Consider the following 23,716-nt stretch of genomic DNA (forward strand, 5'->3'; position numbering starts at 1 on the left):
CCTCCTCCATTCGAATCGCACCTCATCACTGGATGTACCTGAGTAGAACCACACAAACTGTCAATCTTTTTATTTAAGAGTTCTACTTGGTTAGATAGCATGTAACCGCGTCGAGGTTGAAGACACTGGCTACTTTCGTCGGATTTGTTCTCATAACTTGCCACTGATAGTTATTCAGTGACATCTCCTTAATAAATTCGTAAGCCGACTCAGGTGTCTTATTATTGATAGTTCCTCTAGCGGCTGCATCAATCATCTGTCGAGTCGAAGGATTCAGGCCATTATGGAACGTTTGAACCTGTAGCCAAAGCGGTAACCCATGGTGAGGGCACCTTCTCAAAAGGTCCTTGTATCTCTCCCATGCATCGTAAAGTGTTTCTAAATCCATCTGCACAAAAGAAGAGATATCATTACATAATTTGGCTGTTTTAGCCAGTGGAAAATATTTTAATAAAAAATTTTTGGTTATTTGTTCCCAAGTAGTGATTGACCCTCGTGGTAACGAGTTCAACCACTGTTTAGCCTTATTCCTTGACAAAAATGGAAACAACCGAAGACGTATGGCATCATCAGAAACACCATTGATTTTAAATGTATCGTAAAATTCTAGGAAATTTGCCAAGTGAGCGTTGGGATCCTCCTCCTGCAAACCATCAAACTGAACAAACTGTTGTATCATTTGAATTGTGTTAGGTTTCAGTTCAAAATTATTTGCAGCAATAGTAGGTCTAACTATACTTGACTCAGTTCCTGTTAAATTAGGTTTAGCATAATCATACATAGTGCGCGGAGTAGGATTCTTATCAACAGCAATCGTAGGAGGTAGCAGATTTTCTTGGTTTTCAGCCATCTCCTTGGTTGTGGTTTGAATATCGTCCTCTTGCTCGTTCTCTATGTATCTTAAGCTTCACCTTATTTCTCTTTGGTTTCTGCGACTCGTGCGATCAATCTCGTTGTCAAAAAGTAATGGTCCTGACGGGTTTCTTCTAGTCATAAACTATAAGAACCTGCCAGAAAAAGGGAAAAGAAAGAATTAGTAATAAAAATTAGAATAAAATTTAAATTGCAGTAAAAGTAAATGCTAAAGTAATAAAAATCGAGTGTTCCTAATATCTTAGTTCCCTGGCAATGGCTCTAAAAGCTTGATATGTGATATTCGTGACAGGTTTTAAATATTTATAATGAATCATTCTTGAAACTAACTATTATCACGATGAAGGCAAGTGTACCTATCGTACAGTAGTATAGCATTAGCAAGACCGATTGTCGAACCCAAAGGAACTAAAAGTACTAGTAATGACTGTCTTTTTATTATCTAGCCTAAGAATAATGGGGTTTGTTTTCACTAGCTAATTAACTAAACTAAGAATTCACAGAAAATAGAATTGGGGAATTACTTTTGGAAAACTCGATTGATTGAGACAATACCTAAGGAAAATCCACCTAGACTGCACTTGTTATTTGACTCTAAATCAGACGATTTATTCATTTGACTTGATCCATAGAAATTCCTAAGTTATATTATTATCTCTCTCGAGACTAACAACGTCTAACCCTAGGTTGAATAATTAAAATCTCTTTCTAATTAACTCCCTAGGGTTGCATTAACTTGATCTATGGATCCCTTATTAGGTTTGACCCTAATCCGACAAAATCTAGTCACCCTAGCTCTAGGGCGCAACCAACTCCACTTAATTATGACAAATGTACTCTTAGACAGGGTCTATTCCTCCTCTGAATAAGAGCTTAACTTGAATCAATATCCTGGAATATCAAAACAAGAATTAAGAACACATAATTAAGAACAAGTCAAATATTTATCATACAATTCAGATAATAATAACAAGATCTGTTTTAGGTTTCATTCCCCTTAGGTATTTAGGGGTTTTAGTTCATAAATAAAAAGGTAAACATCTCAGAAGAATAATGAATACAAAACATAAAGAAAAACCCAAAACTTCTGAAAGGAAATTAAGGGGAGATCTTCAGTCTTAATGATGAATCCGGCTTCTAAGATGGATAAATCGACTTTCCTTGAGCAGTTCCCTGCTTCTCCCTCTGTGTGTCCTCTTACCTCCTCCTCTAGGGTGTATTTATAGGCTTTGGAATGCCTAAGAACCCTCAAAATTGGCCTTTTCTGAATTGGACTAAACTTGGGCTCGGCAGGGACACGCCCGTGTGCGATTACTTTAGGCTGTGGTCAAGCCTGTTAAATAGGCACGGGCGTATGGCCCACCCGTGTGAGGAGCTCCAGGCCATGTTGATTTCATACTTGGCCCATTTTCTCCGTTTTTGGCCCGTTTCTCGTCCCTTTCCCTCTCCTATGCTCACCTAAGTATAAAACATGAATTTAAGGCATTAGGAGCATCGAATTCACAATTTTAAGGAAAAATCATTGATAAAATATACTAAGCGTGGGATAGAAATATGTATAAATTACGGTTTATCAATACAACAGTAGAAAGGAAAAAAGATTACTTCATTGATAAAAGAACAATATATATACAAGGAGGGAAGAAAGAAAAATATAAAGTACAAAACAAGATAAATAGCATTTTGGTCTCATTCTTTAGAGGGTTGGCTGGGAAGAGCCTCCTCTGACTAAGTATGACTTTTAGGGTTTTCCTCTATGCCTGCCAAGTTCTCTACTTTACCCTCAACTTCAAGCGTGATGAGGGTAACAAAGATAACATCTTACCTCCACTCTTCTTGGAAAACCTCTCACTCCTCGCTATTGAGGCTATAAACTTGAAAGTTGAGTGAATCCATAGAGACACCCTTTAGATATTAAAATTCTACCTTGCCTAAGTTAAAAGGACCTGCTACCACTTGGGCATGTAGGATTAAGTTCACTTTCCACTCTTGCAGGGCCTCAATAAAGTTTTTCTTATTATCTTCCTGATATGTTCCAAGGGCTTCTCCCTAGGATTGGTGTAGTTGTTTCAACTCTACCCTATGCCTCTCTCTTGGGTTTTAGACATCTCTTCAAAGGAAAATTTTTTATTTTCTAAGTGGCCAATCTTATCTGTAAGTTAATTGATTTTAGTCTGAGCATACCCATATTCTTTCTTCAGAGTTGTAAGCTGAGTAGATAGCCTCACCATCGTACAACTCAAGTATTGATACTTCCGATGGATATCAGCTAAGGCGTCTTCCTTAGATTTTATAAACCTTTCCAAATATGTTATTTTGTGTTTATAACCCCAAAGGTTGTGCTCTAGAGACGAGATCTCTAAAATTTATGCCATGAGGGAAAATGGATCTTTAAAGGACTAGGAAGAAAGATAAGAGGAGAAGGCTTCTTGTAACTACAGTGGTAGCCAACTTAGCCTCTTTTGAGTGATTGAATCAAGAGGAATAGGAAAGGGCACTAACTCTATGAGGCCAGGCCAAGGAAAGTTACTATTTGATTCTGTAAGGGTTATACCCTTTGTTAAAGAGGAGAGGACAAACGACTAAATTAGAGGGATTGCATCCATGGAGTTCTCTGATGATGAATGATTAGTATTATATCTGGGAGAGCCTGCTCCAAAGGCAGAGCCTTCAGCACTGAAGGAATTTTAGGAGGAACTTGAACTAAAGGAGAGTGAGTGATGATTACAGCAGATTCCTTATTTGATTGATGCCCCACCAAGGATGGGCACTCACTACGTGTAGGTTATTGAGTGCCTTTGATGGACATGGCTCTTTCTTACTGTCAATTTAGGTGATGGTGCAGCAATGGTCTTTCCTTGGCTCGAAGCTCTCTTAAGAATCAAAGAAATATCCATGCCTCAAGGTTAAGCACGCGATGAAGATAATGCACTAGTACACTACAGGAAAATAGGCCTTTAGCGGCGTTTTTTGATAAAACGCCGCAAAAATTTTAAAATACAGAGCAATAGAGGCGTTTTAAGTTCTTAAAACGCCACTAAAAACAGAGCAACTGCGGCGTTTTAGTAAAAAATGCCGCTAAAAACAGAGCAATAGCGGCGCTTTTCTTAAAACGCCGCTAAAAACCAGAGCATTAGCGGCGCTTTTGGTAAAACGCCGCTAAAAACTAGAGCATTAGTGCGCTTTTGGTAAAACGCGCTAAAGTCATATAACCCTAAACCCCAAAAAATCATAAACACTAATCTATAACCCTAAAACAATAATTATTAAAATTTATGGTTATACAATATATTAAATATTTTCTTATATAATCGTAAAAGAGATAGTATTGAATTTAAAATATTAATTAAATTAATTATCATTATAGTTTAAGATATATGGTTTAGGGTTTAAGCAGGTTTATGAGTTAACTATGGTTTAAGATATACAGTTTAGGAGTTAACTAGTATTTGAAGGTTTATGATGAATTATGGGTTTATGGATTATGATTTAGGGTTTAAAGGTTAGGGTTGAAGTTTACAATGGGACAATTATTAACTTCTTAAGAGATAATTTCCTTTCCAGATTCTTACATGGGATGCTATTAAGAAAGGGTGATTTTGAATGTGGAATTAGCATTTGTTGAACTATGTATAATTTCCAAGCTTATATAACATAGAAATATCTTCTGAGTGGACATTATAACTAGAGTGTTCCAATAGAGAAATTGTTTTATTAAAGTTATGTAACTTTGTATAAATAATAATGCTATTGTGTATTTTTATCTATTTTTTGTTTAAATATATTTAGATTAAATAGAATGTCTCAAATAAAATATGTTAAAAATTAAGTTTAGGTTAAGGGTTTAAGGAAATGATACTATTAGCTAGAAATTAATCAAGAACATTTAAGATTCATGCTATTTTGTATATACTCATATTATTTAATATAAGAATATAAACATATATATATGTGTTTTAATTTGTACTACACTAACATTGGCCACACAATTCCCAAAAATATGTTTACGATTATGGTTTAGGGTTAGCAGTTTTTAAAGTACTTTATAGTTTGGGCTTTATGGTCTAGGAGTTATGGTTGGTTTAGGGGTTACCGAATGGTTTTAGGGTTTAAGGTTTGGGGTTAGGGGTTTTGTGTTTGTGGTCTAAAGTTTAGGGTTTTAAATTTAGAGTATAATTTTGGATTTTAATTTAGAAGATAAATGTATATAAGATAAATATATATAAATTATTATTTTAAAATATATATATATATATATATATATATGAAAAGTGGTTTAGTGTGCAATTGTGTACATGAACTGTAATTTGATCTAGATCTTGTAAAATATTTACACGTTATTGATATAATAAATAGCATCATGTTTTTAATTAATTAATTTATATGAATACATAATATGTATTTTAAAATATGTATTAAATCAAAATTAAAGTTTCAACTATAGTTAGGGTTTAGAGTGTGAGTTTATTGTTTGAGGTTTAAAGTTTAAGGTATATTATTGAATATTGAACCAATATTTAGAATTTTATGAGATTCTTGCTAATTTGTACTAAACCTAATATAAATATATGAAATATAGATTTTGTACTACACTAACATTCATCACAGTAACATTATTTAGATATAATTTAAAAGAAATTCTAAATATATAGTTTTAAATTTTGATCAATTTTTATAAAATATTAAGGTATTAGCGGCGTTTATACATAAAACGCCGCTAAAGATTGAAAATAGCGGCGTTTTTCTAGAAAACGCCATAAAATTTCATTATACATTACAGTAAAACGACGTCGTTTCCTCTGAATAGTAGTGGCTTTAGCGGCATTTCTATAATAAACGCCACGACTCGTATTAGAACGGCGTTGTTTCGTAATTTTCCCCCATTTCGTCTCTTCCTTCCCTAAATCCCTAAAACAAAAAACACCTCTTTCTTTTTCCCCAAATCATCCCCTAATTCCCCAAACCCGAAATCCCTAACATTTTCCCCAAGTCCCCTTTTTTTCCCTTATTCTGTTCCCCCATCCCCAAAATCCCTAACTATTTTCCCTTTCCTCTCGTCGACGGTCATATGCTTCATGGGTTTGAAATGGTTAGTTTTTGAGTCCCCTTCAGATTAATGTGTAGTTACTGTATTACTTGCCTTTTTCTTTTGTTTGAAATGGTTTGAAATGGGTTTGATCTTGATGATTATACCCTTGTTTTAAGTAAACCCAATACCGGGTCTAGTGTTTCTGGTGCTGTCTTTAACTTAACCACCACAATTATTGGTGCTGGAATCATGGCTTTACCTGCTACTATGAAGGTTCTGGGGCTTGTTTTAGGGATTTTTTTGATAATCCTAATTGGGATTTTGTCTGAAATTACTGTCGAGATGTTGATTAGGTTTGCGGTTTCTTGTAAAGCTAGATCTTATGGAGAAGTTGTGCAAATTGCAATGGGGAGAACTGCTAGGGTTTTGTCTGAGATTTGCATAATTGTCAACAATGCAGGTGTCCTGATAGTTTATTTGATTATTATGGGTGATGTTATGTCTGGTTCGGTTCGTCATATTGGGGTTCTCGATCAGTGGTTAGGACATGGTTTTTGGGATCATAGGAAGTTATTGGTTTTGGTTGTTATGGTTGTTTTTCTTGCTCCACTTTGCGTGTTAGATAGGATTGATTCATTGAGCATGACTTCCGCTGCTTTGGTAGCTCTCGCTGTTGTTTTCGTTGTGGTTTGCTTTGCTGTTGCATTCATTAAGCTTATTGAAGGGAAGATAGAGGCTCCAAGGATGAGCCCAGATTTTGGATCGAAAATGGCAATTTTGGATTTACTAGTAGTTATCCCTATTATGACTAATGCATATGTTTGCCATTTCAATGTTCAACCTATATACAATGAGCTCGAAGGCGATCTCCTCAAAAGATGAATCGGTGGGAGGATCACAACTGGTCTTTGTGTTATGATCTATCCCTGAACAAGCAATATCGTGGTATTTGCTCTTGGAAAGGACACTCGAAGGTGATGTTTTGACCAATTTTGATAGGAATCGGGAATTCGTTTTAGCATTGCTTTGAATTATATTTGCTCTTCATTTGGTTCTGGTTTTCCTTGTTTTTCACTTTTCCCTACGGCAAACTGTGGATAACTTGGTGTTTGAGGGATCAGCTCCTCTCACGGAGAGTAAAAAAAGGTCTTTGGCATTAATAGTAATATTTTTAGTGCTTATATATATTGGATCTACTATGATCCCAAATATATGGACAGCTTTCAAATTCTTGGAGCAACAATGACTTTTTCCTTAGGTTTTACGTTCCCTGCTCTAATTGCATTGAGGATAAGTCAGCAAGAAGAGAGCATGAGCTTGAGCAGAGTAGAGGAATTTTTTTCGTGGTTAATGTTAATACTAGTTGTGATAGTTAGCATTGCTGGGATAATCGGGAATATTTATACCAAATTGCAATGATAATATGTATACAATGCAACTTACTGTCTTTTAATGGTATTGAGCTTGGTCCTATTTCTCCTGTTAATGTTATACCAAATTGCTGGCTGTTTTTTTTTAATCATTTTATTTGTTTATTCCCACCTGTTATTAGCAAATATAATTAATATTATACCAATCATTAAATGTTGTTTATTTTTAGAATTCATTTGATTGTTTTGTCGACCAGAAAAATGCAATGAGTAGGGAAGTCTCTCGACATTATTAGAGATCAATCCCAAGCATCTCTAAATAAACCCTCAAGAAAACATTTCCAATTCAATCAAGGTAAACATTGTCTTCCCTAACATTTATGTTTCTTTCAACATGTTTTTCCTTTTATGTTTTCAATGTTTAATTAACATTTAATTACATTCCTAAATTTTTAATGTTTTACCTAACATTTAATTAACATTTTAATTACATTCCTAAATTTTTAAGCTTATTTCATCCACTCTTTTTTATGTTTTGTCTCGATTTGGCTTCTTTCGTTAAGTTTCCTGTAGAAGCTTACTTATCTTTTATTTTCAAGAAACAGATTTAGGTAATGGAAGATGTATGCCTGTGTGTTTTTGTCTCTATATATGTATGTATTTGGTACTAGATGAAAGCTTTACTCCAGTTTTGAAATATAGACCAAGTTTTGCATACATTGATCAATTTCTGGCTCTTTTCCTTTGAATACATGGTTCTCTTGATACTAAATGTAACACCCCATTCCCGATACCGTCGCCGGAGTCGGACACGAGGGGTTCTCAGACCAACTCTCATGTGTCACACAGACTACTTTTCACATTTCCAGTCCAGCTGGCAAACTGCGTCCCTGTCACCTTAAAAATCATATCTCGAGTTCAAGAACTTGAAAACCAGTTCCGTAAATTTTTCCCGAATTTAGACTCATATATCCATCCGTGGATTTATTTCTAAAATTTTTGGTCAGGCCAATTGGTACAGTTTATTAGTTAAAGTCACCCCTATTTCGGGGTTCGACTACACTGACCTTTGCGCATTACGACCTGGATATCATCTCGTACAGAGCTCCAATGCTCATTCCGTTTGTTTCTAATGAAACTATACTCAATGGGGAATCTATTCATATAAGGCATGACTTCTAATTGTTTCTGGATAATTTATGGTAAATTTTCAAAGTCAAAACATAGAATCCAGAAACCGTTCTGGCCCTGTCTCACGAAATCTTGAATATCTCTTAAAATACAGCTTATATGGTCATTTCGTTTCATCCATATGAAGATAGACCCATCAATCTTCGAGTACGTAATTTTTTTAGCAATTAATTCCACTTCTACTATTTTTAGTGATTTTTCGATCTCATATCACTGCTGCTGTCCGCAACAGTTACTGCAGTAGACTATGCCAATTTCATGAATCCTTCCTTAGCCTTACTAATCATCCATCATACATGACACAAATTATGGCCACCTTATCAAAATTAAGGTTTCTAAGACTCGTGGCTATAGGTTCTAGCATCCCACTCAAACGACCACATAGGCCATTTTCACATGGCTTAAAGTTTATAACCCAAAATTTAACAAAACAAAATAGCCCATACATGCCAAATGTTCTCCTAAGTTGACTAAGAAGACAATACCAAAAATTGCTCGCCGGTGTGATGACTTCGTTGACGGTTCCGAGCACCCAAAAGGAGACGAGTCCAAGAAACCTAAAATGGGTGACAAGAAAACACCGAGTGAGTTTATAACTCAGTAAGTCATAAGCATTCCACAACCATCCATTAATAAAATTATCATAAAATGAAATAATGAAACAAGGCCAAGTGTTCCACCATACCGAACTATACCATAGTTCCTTAGACCTTCGGATCAATCTCATACCAAGTCATACATTTACATTTCATATACTATTCAGTAGGATATTTGAAGCAATTTCCATACATCATTTCATTTCCGCAACAATCATGCAATCAAATGAACTTTCATCTATTCCACGATACCTTATTTACGGAATGCAATTGAAATCATCACATAGATTTAAATCTTACCAACTCCACCCGAGCATGAACATAGCATCTATTAGCCATGAACTCAAGGTACTTACTCTTTCCGCTGTCCATACTCATCTCGATAAAGTCACACCTCCATATAAATATTCAATCGGAGATATGTGTAGAGTTCGCACACATAGTGCTTAATACTCAATCACGCACACTTAGTGCCATGTGATTCAAGCCCGCACACATAGTGCCATATAGTCCAAACTCGCACACTTAGTGCCATACATTACAAGCTCGCACACTCAAGTGCCAATCTCGTCACCGTACACATCTATTTCTCGCACACTTAGTGCCAAGCAAACTTCCTACACATTTCACTATCTCTTTACGTTCAACAATATCATCTTTTCATACACATACATTTGTACATATTTCATCTCATTAAACACAATTGCATAGATATTACAATCATTTAAGCAATATCAAATATATGCTTAATGACTTACATTGTATTGGGTAAAATGGTTCCAACTTGGCTACTCGATGTTCTTTCCTTTGCCTTTGCTTGATTCTCCACCTCTAGCTTCTTGAGCTTAATCAATAAATTAACTAGTTTAACCGTCTTGCCCCATATTTATACATGACATCAACTATACTATCATCATTAATTCATCAAATCACAAAATTTTATCTCATGAACATTTAACACTTAACATTTACCCCATCTAGGCCGACTTTGCTAGCACACAAGCCTTTGGTCGAATGTCCTTGACCTATAGTCACCCAAAATTTCTTTGTTCTTTAAAATTCATCCAAGACCACATTCGCACCTCCAACTAATAATTTAGATACTCTCAAGCTCATTCACAAGTACTATTATATATCACATTAAGCATTAATTATTTTGCAACATGGATTCTATAGCATGGCGAATACTCATGCACATACACATATAACAACAAGAACTCAATGGCACAAAAATCTCCTTTTATTAAACATTCATCTCACTTCTCTTCATGCTTCGTCACAACAACATTAAAATACCAACCAAGAAAGACAACCTCCATGGCCGAACTTCATCTCCATCAAATAGCAAAGAAATCTAAGCCATGGGCTAGGTAGGTTTCAAACTAACAACTAAAACATGCATGAATCTTAAGGAATGACATCAAACATACCTCAATCTAGTTGCAAGTATGGCCAAGCTTCTCCAAACCCCCCCTCTCCCTCACTCACGGCAATACAAAAATTTGAGAAAGGATGAGCACTTTTTTTTTGTTTTTCTTGTTCAATTCACGGCAAATGGGGGGGGCATCCATGCTCATCATTTTTTTTCAATTCTTTAATGCTAGCTTTTATTTTATGGCTTCCTACATACACCACTAACCTAACATATTGGAAACATGTTCCTTTGCCCATAATCTTGTCATGGCCGGCCACTATCCTTAGGAAATGGACTATTTGACATGCAACTCCATCTATTTTACTTCATTCTTTTACTAACCTCTTAAAATTAGCCACATATATTTAAATCCTTTCACATGAGTCCTTTTTCTTTCAATTCACGTTCAATTTAACTAAATCAAAGAATTAAAAATTCACACATGCATTTTCACATATATTTGGCATGGAATAAGGTATTTAAATGTTTTTGTGACCCAGTTTTGTGGTCCCGAAACCACTTCCCGACTAGGGTTAAATTAGGGATGTCACACTAAATACTCAGGTACTTTCTGCATATTCTATGATTCTTATTAGATAAGTTATATATCAACAGTTATGTTGGTTTCCATCAAGGCCTATGTTAACATAAAGTTGGTATTCTGGTTAGGAGAAGTTAATGTTTATGAGTTTTGTGGAGTATGATTCTGCACATGCAAAGTTGGTTTGTTTCAAGCTGTGCATTTTCATGTTTACATAATAATGGTGATTCCATTTTGGTTTTTTAGATGTTCTTTTGGTCTGTTTTCATGTTTCTATCCAACTTATGTGTTTAGTGTGGACTTAGATTGATTTAAGAGTTTAATGCTGTCTTGTTGCTCACGTTTTATATAAAAAAATTGTTATATTTTGTTTGAAAATGCTTTTCAATTTCTAATTATAAAATGAGATGTCGATTGAAGGTAATAAATGCTATGGTGAAGGAAGAAAATGGCACTGATAATGGTATTTAGAATGGCAAGCTTATATTGGATATAGTAAATTGCAGCAAGACTCAATATATTATGATGTTTTTCATGGTCATTGGCAAATTCCAGTTGATTGGGGTTGAAGCAATTGATTTTAATATTTAATATTTAATATTTTTAAATGTCTTTAAAAGTTATAACTAATTTTTATCAAAATAGTATTAATTGTTATTTGAAGTATGAATAAGTATGAATAAGAACATGTGATAATCAGTGTCTTCTTGAGTAGTTCCTGTCATCACATCCTTAAGTTTCCTTTGTCCCATTGATGATAAGTGTGCTTTCTATATAGTGCGTTTTGCGATTTTCTTTGAGGTGTACTGACTTCATTTATCGCTTCTGCTCCTCCCGCAAGTATTGGTTCAACTGAAGTCGCCATTTAATCTTCGAATTAAAATTTGGTACTGATATAGGTAAAGTTTTTATATTTGCTTAAACTGAAATATATTTGGTGCTACTCTTATAATCTTGCATCTGTTCTAGGTACTATCGAGCACCTAAAATAATATTTGGTGCAACTAAATACACCACAACCATTGACATTTGTTCTAGGTACGTACAGATTTCGTTGCTAAAATTTTTTCCTTATTTCTATGCATTTTCACTTTAAATTACTTAACACATATTACTTTTTGGACTCCAGCCTCTGTTTGCTGGTGAGAGTGGAGTAGTCCAGGTACGTTTTATTAAGGTACGTTTTAAATATTTTAAAGATTCAAAGTATATATAGGCTGGAAACCTGACCTTATAGTATTAATTATTTGAAGTATGAATAAGTATGAATTAATTTTATTACCATATATGTAGCTTGCTTGTCCATTATAATTATAACAATAGTGACCTTCTCTCCAACCTTATTTTAAATATTTTAAAGATTCAAAGTATATAGGTCGGAAACTGACGGGTTGCCTTATATCGAGTGCAAGATATAATGGATCCTCCTAGGTGTAACAACGCCACGTATGATGAATCTTAAAAATTCAAGAAGAATTGAAAAAGTTCTATCGCTATTGAATATTTATATAACCTTAATTTATTTCCAATTTACTTATAAAAATTAAACTACGATTCTTTTTGATATTATTATATTCAAATTACTATTTTGTTATATTAATAATGTTTGATTTTAATATTTAATATTTTTCAATGTCTTTAAAAGTTATAACTAATTTTTATCAAAACAAGATTAATTATTATTTGAAGTATGAATAAGTATGAATAAGTTTTTATATTTTGGTTCAACTTAATTATTATTTGATCAACTTAAGTATGAATAAGTATGAATTAATTTTATTACCATATATGTAGCTTGCTTGTCCATTCCTTATTTTAAATATTTTAAAGATTCAAAGTATATAGGCTGGAAACCTGACGGGTTGCCTTATATCGAGCTACAAGATATAATGGATCCTCCCTAGGTGTAACAACGCCACGTATGATGAATCTTAAAAAATTCAAAAAGAATTGAAAAAAGTTCTATCGCTATTGAATATTTATATAACCTTAATTTATTTCCAATTTACTTATAAAAATTAAACTACGATTCTTTTTTGATATTATTATATTCAAATTACTATTTTGTTATATTAATAATGTTTGATTTTAATATTTAATATTTTTCAATGTCTTTAAAAGTTATAACTAATTTTTATCAAAACAGTATTAATTATTATTTGAAGTATGAATAAGTATGAATAAGTTTTTATATTTTGGTTCAACTTAATTATTATTTGATCAACTTAAGTATGAATAAGTATGAATTAATTTTATTACCATATATGTAGCTTGCTTGTCCATTCCTTATTTTAAATATTTTAAAGATTCAAAGTATATAGGTGGAAACTTTGACGGGTTGCCTTATATCGAGCTACAAGATATAATGGATCCTCCTAGGTGTAACAACGCCACGTATGATGAATCTTAAAAATTCAAAAGAATTGAAAAAGTTCTATCGCTATTGAATATTTATATAACCTTAATTTATTTCCAATTTACTTATAAAAATTAAACTACGATTCTTTTTTGATATTATTATATTCAAATTACTATTTTGTTATATTAATAATGTTTGATTTTAATATTTAATATTTTTAAATGTCTTTAGACGTTATAACTAATTTTTATCAAAATAGTATTAATTATTATTTGAAGTATGAATAAGTATGAATAAGTTTTATATTTTGGTTCAACTTAATTATTATTTGATTCAACTTAAGTATGAATAAGTATGAATTAATTTTATTACCATATATGTAGCTTGCTTGTCCATTCCTTATTTTAAATATTTTAAAGATTCAAAGTATATAGGCTGGAAATTTGACGGGTTGCCTTATATCGAGCTGCAAGATATAATGGATCCTCCCTAGGTGTAACAACGCCACGTATGATGAATCTTAAAAATTCAAAAAGAATTGAAAAAGTTCTATCGCTATTGAATATTTATATAACGTTAATTTATTTCCAATTTACTTATAAAAATTAAACTACGATTCTTTTTGATGTTATTAAATTCAAATTACTATTTTTTATATTAATAATGTTTGATTTTAATATTTAATATTTTTAAATGTCTTTAAAAGTTATAACTAATTTTTATCAAAATAGTATTAATTATTATTTGAAGTATGAATAAGTATGAATAAGTTTTTATATTTTGGTTCAACTTAATTATTATTTGATTCAACTTAAGTATGAATAAGTATGAATTAATTTTATTACCATATATGTAGCTTGCTTGTCCATTCCTTATTTTAAATATTTTAAAGATTCAAAGTATATAGGCTAGAAACTTGACGGGTTGCCTTATATCGAGCTGCAAGATATAATGGATCCTCCCTAGGTGTAACAACGCCACGTATGATGAATCTTAAAAAATTCAAAAAGAATTGAAAAAAGTTCTATCGCTATTGAATATTTATATAACGTTAATTTATTTCCAATTTACTTATAAAAATTAAACTACGATTCTTTTTTGATGTTATTAAATTCAAATTACTATTTTTTTATATTAATAATGTTTGATTTTAATATTTAATATTTTTAAATGTCTTTAAAAGTTATAACTAATTTTTATCAAAATAGTATTAATTATTATTTGAAGTATGAATAAGTATGAATAAGTTTTTATATTTTGGTTCAACTTAATTATTATTTGATTCAACTTAAGTATGAATAAGTATGAATTAATTTTATTACCATATATGTAGCTTGCTTGTCCATTCCTTATTTTAAATATTTTAAAGATTCAAAGTATATAGGCTAGAAACTTGACGGGTTGCCTTATATCGAGCTGCAAGATATAATGGATCCTCCCTAGGTGTAACAACGCCACGTATGATGAATCTTAAAAAATTCAAAAAGAATTGAAAAAAGTTCTATCACTATTTGTAACATCCTGATTTTCGGATTTATTCGCGGTTTTCAATATTTTGTAAAGATTTTATAATTTTGTATTTGGATGTGAAATTAATATTTTGAGTAGGTAACTGGGCTTATAGAAGGCCCATGTGTTGGCCACAACCCGGTTGAATTTTTGAATTTTTGGACTTAGGAGTTAGGGGTTCCGGCTAGATGGCCCTTGTATAGAGTTATGGGTAAATTGCATCACAAAAAGAGCCTTAGTAAAGTGGCAAGGGTGACGCCACTAGGCTCCTAAAAAGGTGGCGTGTGGAGCATTGGGGAAGGCATGGATCGATTCCCTGTGTTGACAAATAGATGCATTTATTTTTAAGTGCAGGAGGGGTAGTGTTGGAGTCCAGGTGGAGTCTGCTAAAGGAGAGTTTGAATCTGTCCAAACGCTTGGATTAAGGAGTGATAAGGGGAGAGATTTAAGGGATTTGGAGAGAGGCTAAGAGTTGGCCGAATTAGGGGAATTAGAAAGGGGATTTCGGCAGAGGGGTATTAGGTTAGTATTTCGGCACTTAAGGTATTGAGTGGTGCCGTTTTCTTCTACTTAAATACCTTAGGGTTGTTCTTTTCTCTCTTTTTCCTCTCCAGCTGAAACCACCATTCTCTCTATTCTTCTTTCTTTATTTTTTCTTCTTCAAAACCGTTCATCAAACCTACTGTTCGTCAACGCTTGTGCCGAAACCACAAAAGCCGAAACCTCGAAAAATACATTAGTTGTGCCGATTTCTTCCAAGCCAAATCCTTCGATATTTTTGTGCCTAATAAACGACAATCATCTTTTCTAAACCCTAGATACCTGTCGGCAATTCTACATCAAGGTTATAGCCCCACACTGTCATCTCCTTCATCACCCAAAAGCCGAAAAACCATAGATTTGAGGGCTAATAGCCGAAACTTCAAAACTCCGGGAGTCGAGTTTTACTGTCATTTGAAAGATAAATCTGCATCATATTGCATGGAGATCAAAAAGGAGTAAGGGTAAGTGTTCATCATCTCAGATCTGGTCCTATTTTACAAAGTTAGGAAAAGCCGAAGTCCTTAAAATCTAGGGAGGCTGTCGATTTGGGCATGTGGCTCTAAGGGTTTTTAACTGACATTTTTTGTCAATGATTAGTGTCTTCTTAAGTGTTGGATTGAAGGCGTAGGTTGTTGGAGCAATCGGATTCGGAGCTAGCTATCGATTTTGGCAAAAAGGTAAGGTTTCAAAGGCTTTTAGGGACATGGTTCGATCATGGATAAATAGGTTGTGGGTTTAGTGATTATGGTTTGTAAATAGGAACTGTGCTAATCAATTGTAGGACATCGGAAGAGATCTCAATTAGCGCCGTCATGAATCGTGTGTACCGAACACCCTTTCTTAGTTCAATTGGCAAAAGCGAAATGCCGAAATTCGGCATTTCATGGGCTTGTGAGTATGCGAATGCTCTCAAGACGAGAGTAATTGTTAGATCTAGCACCGCAAGGTGGTAAGTAAGTTTGTGTGACATCTTAACGCATTTTGGAAAAAGAGGGCCTCGATGGGCCAAAATCGGGCCTAATGGGCTTACTGCACCAATATGGGTAAGACATGGGCAAATTAGCTCGTTAGTTAGATGGTGGAACCAAACCGCATAAAACTGCTGAAAATTATCAAGTAGCTTGTGTAGTCGCTAAGTTATTTAAAATTACCCTAAAGAGCAAAATTACCGATATACCTTTAGGGTTTAAATTGGCTAAACCGCATGATTGATTAATACTGTATTTTACATGATATGCTTTTATTAATATCTGTTGCATGGGATTGGGGTATTGATGGAGGAAGTATTGAAAGTGGTTCATCCACGTACTGGAGGCTTTGCCTCAACTTACTGATATTTGAGCAGCGTTGCTGCAACTGTGGAGTGTAGGGCTGGGTGGGTTGAGATATTCCCCACATGGAGTGTAGGGCTGGTACGGGGGCAGTGTAGCGGTTGGTGGGTTGAGTAGTCTCCCCAGATGGGTTTGCATGCATTACCACTATTGTTACCTATGTTACTAAACTGGGCCTATGGGCCACACTGTTATGATAAAAGGGGCTAAAGCCTTGCTACTGTATTTTGAAAAGGGCTTCGGTCCACTGTGTACTGTTATCTGAATAGGGCTTAGGCCCAATGGGCTCGAGCTGATTTGGGCTTTGGATGGGTTTCTGTATGCACTGAGTTTCCCAAACTCACCCCTTCCTCTTCCATCCTTGCGGTGAGCCCTAGTTGGTGGACTTAGAGTCAAGGGATTCAGAGTGGCCATGAAGATTGATTGCCGATTTTAAATAAGTTTAGCATTTAATTTCGATTATTTTATTATGCTTAAAGTTGTAATAAGGCCGCTTTTTTAATTAATTTTATTTTGGGGATTATTAAACCGGTTAGCACTAGGGTTCGTTTTATAAAACTACTGTTTTTAAAAGATCACGATGACGCGTAAAGTTTCCGCAAAGTAAATGTTTTTCCAAGAAAATAAATGTTTTAAGCAGACTTAAACTTGTTTTAATGTTCGTAGACACGTAACCTGCTTAAAGTGTGGCAATGGATGTGTGCATGTCTAGGATTGGATCCGAGAAGAGCTTGGTACTTAAGCGGTCCTATAAGACTCACCTCCTCTTTTCTGGCTTCCTACCTGGTGCACAGCTTCCATTCACTTTAACTTAAAACAAGAACAGATTTTTGCTAAACTCTAAACAAAGAATTTAGATAAACAATTATTTTTTGAAGCATCTTCATGTGACATACTAAATTCGGCTGTAACGTCTGGGCCGGGTTTGGGGTGTTACATTTAGTTGTATCAGAGCCTAGTTGCAACAACTCGGCTGTAGATCGGGTCCGAAAATCTTTTCAAAAAGAAAAAGAAGGTTTTTTCTATAAGTTTTCGAAGATGTTCAAAGTTTTTCTATTGTTAAACGGGGTTAAATCAATAGTTTTAAAATAAAAGTGTTTTCAAATCAAATCTTTTTATTTTTGGTAAACGAAAACATGGGTATTTTAAAAAAATTTTAAATGGACTGATAAGGAAGTGGCACACTGAATCCCCGGCACCAAGTCTGTAAGTGTTCTTTTTCTGCTTTAAATATTTATATGGAACTGGACTGGAAATAATACTGTAGATAGTACTGAGCCTTAGAGATAGTGCTATTGATAATGTAGTATTAGGGCTACAAAACTAGGACCGTAGCTAAATTGTGATTGCGCGAAAATAACTCTGAAACTCTATCTGTTCATAAGACATTCTGTAATAAACAGTGAAACCAGTAAACTAATGTCATAAAATTCGTAATCAGATAAATCGTTATGAGTACAAGGGCTACTCGGGGAAGAGGCCGTGGTCGAGGCCGAGGTAGCACCCAAGCTGGATCTGCGTCATCTGAACACATACCAGCTGGCGAGGCACGTCCACCACCGGTTAATGAAAATGGGCCGTATGACCGGGCCATAGGGGATGACGCTTTGTCTCAGGCCATGTTGAGGGTTTTGGAAAGGGTGGCCGGAGCTAACATCGGGCCCATGAATAGGGGTCTATTTCGAACGACTTCAGCCAACGGAGATGAGATTTTTAGGGCGATCTCGAGTGGCCCCAAATGTGGCCGAAAGCATGGTTGGAAGCCACAGAGCGGATCATGGATGACCTAGACTGCTCAGTAGAACAGAAGTTGAAAGGGGCATTGTCGTTGCTGCGGGATGAAGCGTATCAGTAGTGGATTACTATGAGAGAGGGTACCCCAGCTGAGAGGGTAACATGGGAGCTGTTCAAACAGACTTTTAAGGCAAAATATGTTGGAGCTAGCTATGTGGATGCACGCAGAAAGGAGTTCTTGAATCTGACTCAGGGAAATAAGACCATTGCTGAATATGAGGCGGAGTTTCTACGATTGAGTCGGTATGCTAATGGCATTGTTTCCACCTAATACGAGTGCAGCGTTCGTTTTGAGGATGGTCTCAGAGATGAGTTAAGGGTGCTCATAGCTCCGCAGAGAGAGCGAGATTTCGCTGTACTGGTGGAGAAGGCTAAGATAGCCGAGGAGGTGAAACAAACCGAACGGAAGAATCGTGATAGGGATCGAAATCGGTTCAGGAGGGATGCTGGACCAGCGGGTGCTGCAAATCGAAATGTTAAGAGAGCTAGGATGGAGGAACCGGTTCGAGCAGCCCAGTAAACACAGTGTAGACCGCAAGCTTGTGGGGATTGCGGCGAATGCATCAATGAGAGTGTTGGAAGCATTCGGGCTTGTCTTCGCTAGGGTCTAAGGAGCATAGGATTAAGGATTGTCCTAGGAGGGCCACTCAGCTCGGTGGGCGAACAAGGGGTCAGGCGACCGGCTCAACCTGTGAGAGATGGACTGCCGCTGCCAAGAGGTCGTGGACAAGGTCGCGGTGGTAATGGCCGTGGACGTGGGGCACCCGGCAAGGGTATTGGTAACGCGGATGCTCGTCAGCTAGCATTGGTGTATGCTGCTCGTCGTCGCGAGGAGGGTGACGCACCTGATGTCATAACTGGTAAGTTTTTTATATATGGTGTACCTTATACTACTCTGATTGATGTGGGATCAACCCATTCATATGTGGCATATAACATTTTTGGGGCATTGGGTGTGCACTTCGAGGAGACTGTGTGTGGGGTGTCTGTGATAAGTCCTTTAGGTCATTCGGTTAAGGGAGAGAAACTCTTCAAGGAGGTGCCTCTGGAGATTCAAGGCGGGTTTTCGTGGGGATTTGATGGAGTTACCGCTGAAGAATTCGATTTGATACTAGGGATGGATTGGTTGACCAAGCATAAGGCAACTTTGGATTGTGCAGCTAAGAGGATGGTGTTAAGGATTGTCAATGATGAAGAGGTAATGATTATTGGAGAACGGAGGGATTACTTATCCAATGTAGTATCAACGTTGAGGGCCGAGAAACTGATGCGCAAGGGGTGCGAGGCATATCTGGCTTTGGTAAGCCAAGCTGAAACTGAGGATCTGACTGTGGAGACCATCAGAACTGTTAGGGAATTTCTGGATGTTTTTCAGGAAGAGCTTCTGGATTACCTCCGAATCGGAAGTTGAGTTTGGAATCGATTTGTTTCCTGGAATAGCTCCAGTATCTATTGTACCCTATAGGATGGCACCGAAGGAGTTAGTGGAACTGAAGGCTCAAATTCAAGAGTTGTTAGATAGAGGCTTCATTAGGCCTAGTGTGTCTCCTTGGGGAGCACCGGTCCTGTTTGTGAAGAAAAAGGACGGAACGATGCGCATGTGCATCGATTGTCGCCAGATTGAACAAACCGACGATTAAGAATAAGTATCCACTACCAAGGATTGACGATCTGCTTGATCGACTTAGGGAGCTTCAGATTCTCCAAAATCGATCTTCGCTCGGATACCATCGCCTAAGGGTAAAAGAAGGGATATTCGTAAGACAAAGATTCGAACTCGATATGGACATTATGAGTTTGTGTTCATGCCATTTAATGATTTAACGCACTCGCAGCTTTTATGGATCCGATGAATCGAGTATTCCAACCTTACTTGGACCGATTCAGTAGTCGCCTTTATCGATGATATCCCGGTATACTCAAACGGAGGTGAAGCATGATGAGCATCTCCAGACAGTCTGCAAGTGTTAAGGGAAAATGAGCTCTATGCGAAATTTAGCAAGTGTGAATTTCGTTAAGGAGGTAACCTTCCTAGGGCATGTGGTCTCGCCGAGGGGATTAAGGTGGATCCTCGTAAAATTGAAGCAATTCGGAATGGAAGCCACCTAGGTCGGTATCGTAAATTGGAGTTTTCTAGGGTTAGCGTGTTACTACGAAGGTTTGTGGAGGGTTTCTCGGTGATGGCGGCACCCTTGACAAAACTCATAAGGAAAGGAGTACCATTTTTCTCGACCGAGAAACAAAGAAAAGCTTTTGATCGGTTGAAAAGGTATTGACCGAAGCGCCGTGTTGATTCAACCGGTGTCCGGAAGGACTTTATCGTATACAATGCCGATGCGTCGTATGTGGGGTTAGGTTGCGTCTCGATGCAAGAGGGCAAGGTGGTCGCTATGCATCGCGACGACTTAAGGCTCATGAGGAAAATTACCCTATGCATGATTTGGAGCTAGCAAGAGTGATTTTACGTTAAAATTTGGAGACACTACTTATATGGGGAAAAGTGCATCATATACACGATCATAAGAGCCTAAAGTATTTGTTGACTCGAAGGAGTTGAACCTTAGGCAACGAAGATGGGTGGAGTTGCTTAAAGACTACGACTGCTCGATAGAGTACCACCCAGAAAGGCTAATGTGGTGGAGGATGCGTTGAGTCGAAGGGTTGTTCTTGATTTGAGAGCCTTGTTCGCACGATTAAGTCTCAGACGACGATGGAAGCTTGTTGGCGTAACTACAAGTAAGGCCTACTTGGACCGAAAGCGATTAAGGAAAAACAGTTGAAGGATGATTCATTAGCTCTTGGTTCCAACAAGTTAAGAGTGGTGAGAACGAGGATTTTGGGTTGAACATCAAGGAGTTCTGTGCTTTCGTGGAAGGGTTTGTATTCCAAAGGACCCTGAATTGAGGCAGTTAATTCTAAAAGAGGCTCATAGTGGACTCGTGCCATGCATCTGGAGGGAATAAGTTATATCGAGACTTGCGAGAGGTGTACTTTGGTGGCGGATTAAAACGAGAGGTGACTGAATTTGTTGAGAAATGTCCGACGTGCAAGAGAGTTAAGGGTGAGCACCAATTACCTTCGGATTCTGCAACTCGTGAAAATTCGCTATGGAAGTGGGAAAGAGTAACAATGGACTTTGTGAGTGGGTTACCTATGACACCCACCAAGAAAGATTCGGTGTGGGTAGTTGTGGATAGGTTAACAAAATCTACTCATTTCATACCTGTTCGTACCGACTACTCACTGCAAAAGTTAGTCAAGTTATATGTGGCGGAAGTAGTGCGACTGCATGGGGTGCCAGTGTCGATAATTTCTGATCGAGACCCTAGGTTTACATCCCGATTTTGGCAGAAGTTGCAGGAAGCATTGGGTACACGATTGGATTTTAGCACCGCTTTTCACCCATAGGCAGATGGACAGTCAGAAAGGGTTATTCAGGTTCTGGAAGATATGTTGAGAGGTTGTATCATTGATTTTCGTGGAAGTTGGGAGGACTACTTACCATTGGCGGAGTTTGCTTACAATAATGACTATCAAGCAAGTATTCGATGGCACCATATGAAGCGCTCTATGGGCGAAGATGTCGACGCCGACGTGTTGGACGAGTTGGATGAACGACGAGTGCTTGGACCTAATTGGTGGCGCATAATCGAAAGCAAGGTTAGGGTGATAAGGGATCGGTTAAAGGAGGCATCCGATAGACAAAAGTCGATGCGAATCTGAAGCGTAAAGAGATTGAGTTCGCTGTTGGGGATATGGTTTTCTTGAAGGTTTCCCCTTGGAAGAAAATTTTGAGATTTGGTAAGAAGGGTAAGTTGAGCCCACGATTTATTGGGCCTTACCGAATTGTTAAGCGGGTTGGACCGGTGGCTTATCACTAGAGTTACCACCAAAACCGCATCGTATCCACGACGCTTTTCATGTATCCATGTCGAGGCGGTATCGATCCGACCCAACTCATATCATACCGATTCATGTAAATCGAGGTACAATCGATTTAACTTTCAAGAGGAACCGTGCAAATACTTGATCGTGACGTCAAGGTGTTGAGAAGGAAATCAGGCCCACTAGTGAAAGTACTTTGGAGGAACCATGGCAAAGAAGAAGCTACTTGGGAGATCGAGGAGGCTATGCGTCAACAAGACCTCAACTATTCTAATAAGGTAAAATTTCGAGGTCGAAATTTTTTAAGGAGGGTAGAGTTGTAACATCCCGATTTTTGATTTATTCGCGGTTTTCAATATTTTGTAAAGATTTTAAAATTTTGTATTTGGATGTGAAATTAATATTTTGAGTAGGTAAATAGGCTTATAGAAGGCCCATGTGTTGGCCAAAACCCGGTTGAATTTTTGAATTTTTGGACTTAGGAGTTAGGGGTTCTGGCTAGATGGCCCTTGTATAGAGTTATGGGTAAATTGCATCACAAAAAGAGCCTTAGTAAAGTGGCAAGGGTGACGCCACTAGGCTCCTAAAAAGGTGGCGTGTGGAGCATTGGGGAAGGCATGGGATCGATTCCCTGTGTTGACAAATAGATGCATTTATTTTTAAGTGCAGGAGGGGTAGTGTTGGAGTCCATGTGGAGTTTGCTAAAGGAGAGTTTGAATCATCCAAACGCTTGGATTAAGGAGTGATAAGGGAGAGATTTAAGGGATTTGGAGAGAGGCTAAGAGTTGGCGAATTAGGGAATTAGAAAGGGATTTCGGAGAGGGTATTAGGTTAGTATTTCGCACTTAAGGTATTGAGTGGTGTCGTTTTCTTCGCTTAAACACCTTAGGGTTGTTCTTTTCTCTTTTTCCTCTCCAGTGAAACCACCATTCTCTCTATTCTTCTTTCTTTATTTTTCTTCTTCAAAACCGTTCATCAAACCTCTTGTTCATCAACTCTTGTGCCGAAACTACAAAAGCCGAAACCTCAAAAATACATTAGTTGTGCCGATTTCTTCCAAGCCAAATCCTTCGATATTTTTGTGCCTAATAAACGACAATCATCTTTTCTAAACCCTAGATACCGCTCGGCAATTCTACATCAAGGTTATAGCCCCACATTGTCATCTCCTTCATCACCCAAAAGCCAAAAACCATAGATTTGGGGCTAATAGTCAAACTTCAAAACTCCAGAGTCGAGTTTTGTCGTCGCTTGAAAGATAAAGTGCATCGATTGCGTGGA

At 36.6% G+C, this 23,716-nt stretch overlaps 1 non-coding gene and 1 pseudogene across 1 annotated transcript; both read left to right on the top strand.

Moving 5' to 3' along the window:
* The first annotated feature begins 314 nt into the window (after positions 1–314).
* Positions 315–421, top strand: LOC128287619 (small nucleolar RNA R71). Its single transcript, XR_008278318.1, has one exon. It is a non-coding gene; the product is annotated as a small nucleolar RNA R71 (small nucleolar RNA).
* Positions 422–6,040: 5,619 nt separating this feature from the next.
* Positions 6,041–7,321, top strand: LOC108472112 (amino acid transporter AVT6E-like; annotated as a pseudogene).
* The last annotated feature ends 16,395 nt before the right edge of the window (positions 7,322–23,716 follow it).

The sequence above is a fragment of the Gossypium arboreum genome, chromosome 13, assembly GCF_025698485.1.
Source record: "Gossypium arboreum isolate Shixiya-1 chromosome 13, ASM2569848v2, whole genome shotgun sequence".
Classification (NCBI taxonomy): Eukaryota; Viridiplantae; Streptophyta; class Magnoliopsida; order Malvales; family Malvaceae; genus Gossypium; species Gossypium arboreum.